The sequence below is a fragment of the Macaca fascicularis genome, chromosome 3 (genome assembly GCF_037993035.2).
Source record: "Macaca fascicularis isolate 582-1 chromosome 3, T2T-MFA8v1.1".
Taxonomy (NCBI): Eukaryota; Metazoa; Chordata; class Mammalia; order Primates; family Cercopithecidae; genus Macaca; species Macaca fascicularis.
Window position 1 is genome coordinate 170,588,563 of NC_088377.1, and position 5,295 is coordinate 170,593,857.

Sequence of the window (5,295 nt, forward strand, 5' to 3'; positions counted from 1 at the left end):
CCAAGCTGATTTGACCACTTTTTAGTCTAACCAAGTTTTTGTGAATGACTTCTTTATCTTTGCTGCTTCTTAATATCTACTCAAGATTGTTTTAAGATCACTTTATTCTTCCTTTTCCTTTGGTTTTCAGGCTTGCCCTCTCTTTCAAACCATCAGGCAAAACATACCATGATGAACATATCAAATTCAGCATCAAAGTGGTCAGTTACAACTTTAATGTTCACTACAAATTAACCTCAAAATAGCTACATAAATAAAATTAGCAGGATTATCAGAGAATTGTTCAAATAGCAATCACAGAATTCTTTCCCTATTCTTTAAAAACTCCAGAGATTGGCCGGGCACAGTGCCTCACGCCTGTAATCCCAGTACTTTGGGTGGCTGAGGCCGGCAGATCACCTAAGTTCAGGAGTTCAAGACCAGCCTGGCCAATATGGTGAAACCCCCATTTCTATTAAACATACAAAAATTAGCCAGGTGTCGTGGCGGGCACCTGTAATCCCAGCTACTCAGGAGGCTGAGGCAAAAGAATCACTTGAACTCAGGAGGCAGAGGCTACAGTGAGCTGAGATTGCGCCATGCACTCCAGCCTGGGTGACAGAGCAAGACTGTCTCAAAAAATACAAATAAATAAAATAAAAAATAAAAACTTCAGACATTGTTCGTGATGTTGTTTAGGTCTCTGGAAACATTAAATGTCAGGCTTATTTTTTGTGAAAAATACGTGTTTGTATATGTGTGTGCATGTGCCCAGAGAAAACTCTGAAAGGCAGTGGCAGTGATTTTTATTTTCTTCTTTTTTATTGTTTACATAGTTTTATAATGAATATGTCCTAATTGTATAATAGTTTGAAGTAATTTTTTTTCTATTTAAAAAGGTGCTGGTATGTTATTTCCGGAATTATCATGATTCTTTTCAAATTTACATTGTGTCATTATTGGTAAAGCAGAAGTCACTTATGTTTTAAATCCAAACTATGTAGCTAGGCTTGTGGCTAGAACACATGCTCCTTAGGTCAGGGCTAAGGCTGTGTCGTTCAATTTCAGTGTATGTGCTGTGGAAGTGAGCACCGACTGCCTTATTCATGTTTGCGCCCTGGCCCTTGGTACAATGCCTGACATGAAATGGGTGCTCACAGTTTGTTTGCTGTGCTGCGTTTGAACACTCCTGTAAGCATAACTTCATTCTGGATGCAAGGATCCAAATTATTTTCACAGATTAAACAGTTTAAATCTGTTATCACAGGTTTTCATCCATGGTGAGTATCCACACACAGTACCACCAAGAATAGTATCCTATTACAAGTACATCACCTTGAAAAGGTGAGTCACACTTCTCCTATAATGAAGGTGACATAAAATCCAAGACTAATCTTAGTCAAAATTGCCAGAGATAATTTCTACCCCCTGCAAGTGCTATCACAAATACATGAATTTAATAATAGAGGTAATGTAGTCTATGAAACTCAATTATATCCAACCTTTTTCAACAAGAGACACATTTCATCTTTTTCTTTTTTTTTAAGACAGAGTCTAGCTCTGTCTCCAGGCTTGAGTGCAATGGCACGATCTCAGCTCACTGCAACCTCCACCTACCAGGTTCAAGCAATTCTCCTGCCTCAGCCTCCCAAGTAGCTGGGATTACCGGCACCTACTGCCACACCCAGCTAATTTTTGTGTTTTTAGTAGAGCAGGGTTTCACCATGTTGGCTAGGATGGTCTTGATCTCCTGACCTCGTGGTCTGCCCACCTCAGCCTCCCAAAGTGCTGGGATTACAGGCATGAGCCACTGCGCCCAGCCAATTTCATCTATTTTTATTTAACAAAATCATATCTGTAATGAACCGATCATACCTGAAATGCAGAATTCAATTATACTTTAATATTTTTATTTCTTTTTCCCATGTCATTCCATTAAGAGTTTGTGACGGACTCCCCTCGCCTGAAGAACCTTTAATGGTCTTCCCCAGAGGTAGATGCTTTGCAAGGGCTGCGGGTCCCCTTAGGACTCATCGCTACTACTTTCATTGCTCCTAGACATACACGATATAGCTTATAGCAGGTCTCTCAGAATGAGGTACAAAGTGTAACCTGTGAAGAGACAGAACACACACTGAAGAATTACATTGTTTTACCAATTTATATCAACCAATTCCCAGACTGAAAACCGTTCACAGATGCAGAACCTCTCGCATATACCAATTTATATTAACCAATTTATATCAATCTGGAGAATACGTGTGGGACTGGGTCCTCAGAGTATGGGATGAGGATGAAAGAAATATAAAGTGGGGTTAGACTAAATGGATTGCTATGAGCTCACTAAGCAGAGATTCTGGATTTCATACTGTTAGCTCAAGTTGCTAGAAATGGTTCTGATAGTTTGGTTAGTTTACTTGAAGTCTGGACCCAAAGGTGGCTTAGGCTGAATAAAGTTTCCTTGGTATACTGTGGAGCAGAATTTCTCAGTCTTGGCGTTATTAACTATGAAAGAATCAAAATGGAGCCACATATGTTAAAAACCCTGGCAAATAGAGTGGCGAAGTCCATGAAGAGAGGGTTCTCATGCATGAATGTCTGATAATAAGAACTATTAAAAAAAACTCCATAAAACCACAATCTTGCACAAGGGTCGTCTCAACTTTACACAGAAAAATACTTCTGCAGGGATGTACATCTGCACAGCAACCACCCATCCAACCTCCCTTGTTATTGATCCATGTAGCTGAGAATAATTATCGCAAAACAACTATGTAATCCTTCTCATTTTTCCTTTAAAAACCTTTATCTTCCTTTACCTCCCTGAATATGCCTCGGTTACTATGGCACGTGTATTCCTGTTGCAATGCCTCTTCCCCAATAAAATCACTTTATTTTAGAGAGTCTCCCTTTCTGTTTGCTATTTAGGTTGACATAGCATAAGACTTTGTGGTGGGGGACTGTCCCGTGCATTGTAGGATGTTTAGCAGCAGTGCTGAGACTAGGGTGAGTTGAGCGAGACAGCTAGCTTTGGGCCCTGGGTACCTCACTCACCTAATCCTGGTCCTGGCTTCATTTAGCCATAGCTCTGGCTCCTAGACACTAAGTACCAGTAGCACCCAGCTAGCTGTGACAATCAAAGATGTTTCCAGACATTGCCAAATGTCTCTAGGGTGCAAAATCACCTTTAGTAGGGAACCACTGCTATAGAGGAAAGTTTCCAAAGTTTTCATAATTCCTTGTTTCTATCATGTGTAATATGTGTTATGAAAACTTGCAGTGCAAGGAAAATGCCTGGAATTCTGCCTGGATGTAAAATTATAAGAATGTAATAATGATGACCAGTAAATACATAATTCAAAAACATCATCGCTTCGGAAATGATATGCCATGGATTTACTTCAAAATAGTCCTGTGGTGGGGGCAGTAAGTGGGAGTGGTGATGAAATAAAAATGGCTACAAGTCGATGGCTGTTGTAGCTGAGGGTTGGGCTCATGGGCCTTTGTTGTACTATTATTATCTTTACCTCATATATATTTGATTCCATGATATAAATTTTTTGTTTTTGTTTTTGAGATGGAGTCTCGCTCTGTCACCCAGGCTGGAGTGCAGTGGCACCATCTCAGCTCACTACAACCTCCGCCTGCCGGGTTCAGGCAATTCTCCAGCCTCAGCCTCCCGAGTAGCTGGGACTACAGGCATGCACCATCACGCCCGACTAATTTTTGTATTTTTAGTAGAGACGGGGTTTTGCCATGTTGGCCCGGCTGGACTCGAACTCCTGACGCCAAAAGTGCTGGGATTATAGGCGTGAGCCACCGTGCCTGACCTATAAAGTTTTTTAAAAATCATATTTTCCTACTTAAGCCCATTCTTCTGTTTAAATCACTTGTTTCAATTGTTTCACGTTGACGCTGCCTATTATTTCAAGTTCTTCTGATCTTTTATTTTGCTGCCTTTTTTAGCATAACTTTTGCAATATGACATACTTAAACAGGTATAACCATGATGACAAGAACAGACATGCTTAATCTTATCCTCAGGCCTGGTTGGGTAGCCTCGTCTGCCACTCTTTTCACAGGCCTTACGCACGGACCACTGGCTGCCTCCCGTTGACCATACATTTGCAACCCTCTGGATCATCATGCACTTGCTTGTCTTCTCTGTTTAGCAAAATATTCCTCCTTCCTCTAGCTCAGCTCAAATGCCACTGCTCCCTCCTCTTCAGTGCTTCGCTTCCCTTTCATTCCAGCCCACTTCCCTTCTAGCCATGTCAACTTCTCTTTTCCTCCTGCTCCAAAAGAGCTTTGCTCATATTTTCTGTATACTATTTATTGTATCATATAGTTTGCCATTGTAAAAATAAGAATTATTTGGTTGAAAGAAAGAGAAACTAACCTATACTAGATTAACAGGAAGTCTGTTAAAAGAGTAACAAGGAAACTCTTCAGACTGAAATGCATGTGGCCAGCTGGGCCTGAGGGATTAATCCAGGAATTAAACACTCTTCTCTGCAAGTCTCTCTCCTCGGTGCTCTTCCCTGGGTGACTGGTTCATTCTCCTGCAGCAAATCAACTATTTCACTCTTTAGTCCCCACAGTAAAAAAACGGGTGTCCCTTCGCTACCAAGTGTATATGTTAGAGGTTTAGCCACACAAAGAGTGAGTGAATATCTCTGTGTTTTGAGAGGGAAGGAACTGATTGGCCCAGTTTAGTCAGGACTCATCTGCGGGGAGTGGATGGTTGAGTGGGCAGGATCACATGGTACAAAATAACCACCACCTCTATGGATGGGGATGGAGCAGTTACGGGTACATAGGGACACAGTAGACCATCCAAAAGCTTCCATTACAGTTATACACATGTCTAATTCCCCAGTTAGATCATGAGCTGCTCAAGGGCACTGACAGTGGCTCCTTCATCTTTGTGAGCCTTTGCTAAGAAATACATATTTATTAAATGAATTTATAACCAATTCTGTGGAGCTTAACTTAGACATGAGGCTCACACAAGCATCTGAAATAATGCATACAGATATTCTGATAGACATTTTAACATATAATAAACACTTTGTGGGCCCGGCGTGGTGGCTCACGCCTGTAATTCCAGCACTTTGGGAGGCTGAGGCAGATGGATTGTCTGAGGTCAGGAGTTTGAGACCAGCCTGGCTAATGTGGTGAAACCCCGTCTCTACTAAAAATGCAAAAATTAGTTGGGCATCTTGGCGCATGCCTGTGGTCCCAGCTACTAGGGAGGCTAAGGCAGGAGAATCACTTGAACTCGGGAGGCAGAGGTAGCAGTGAGCCCAGATAGTG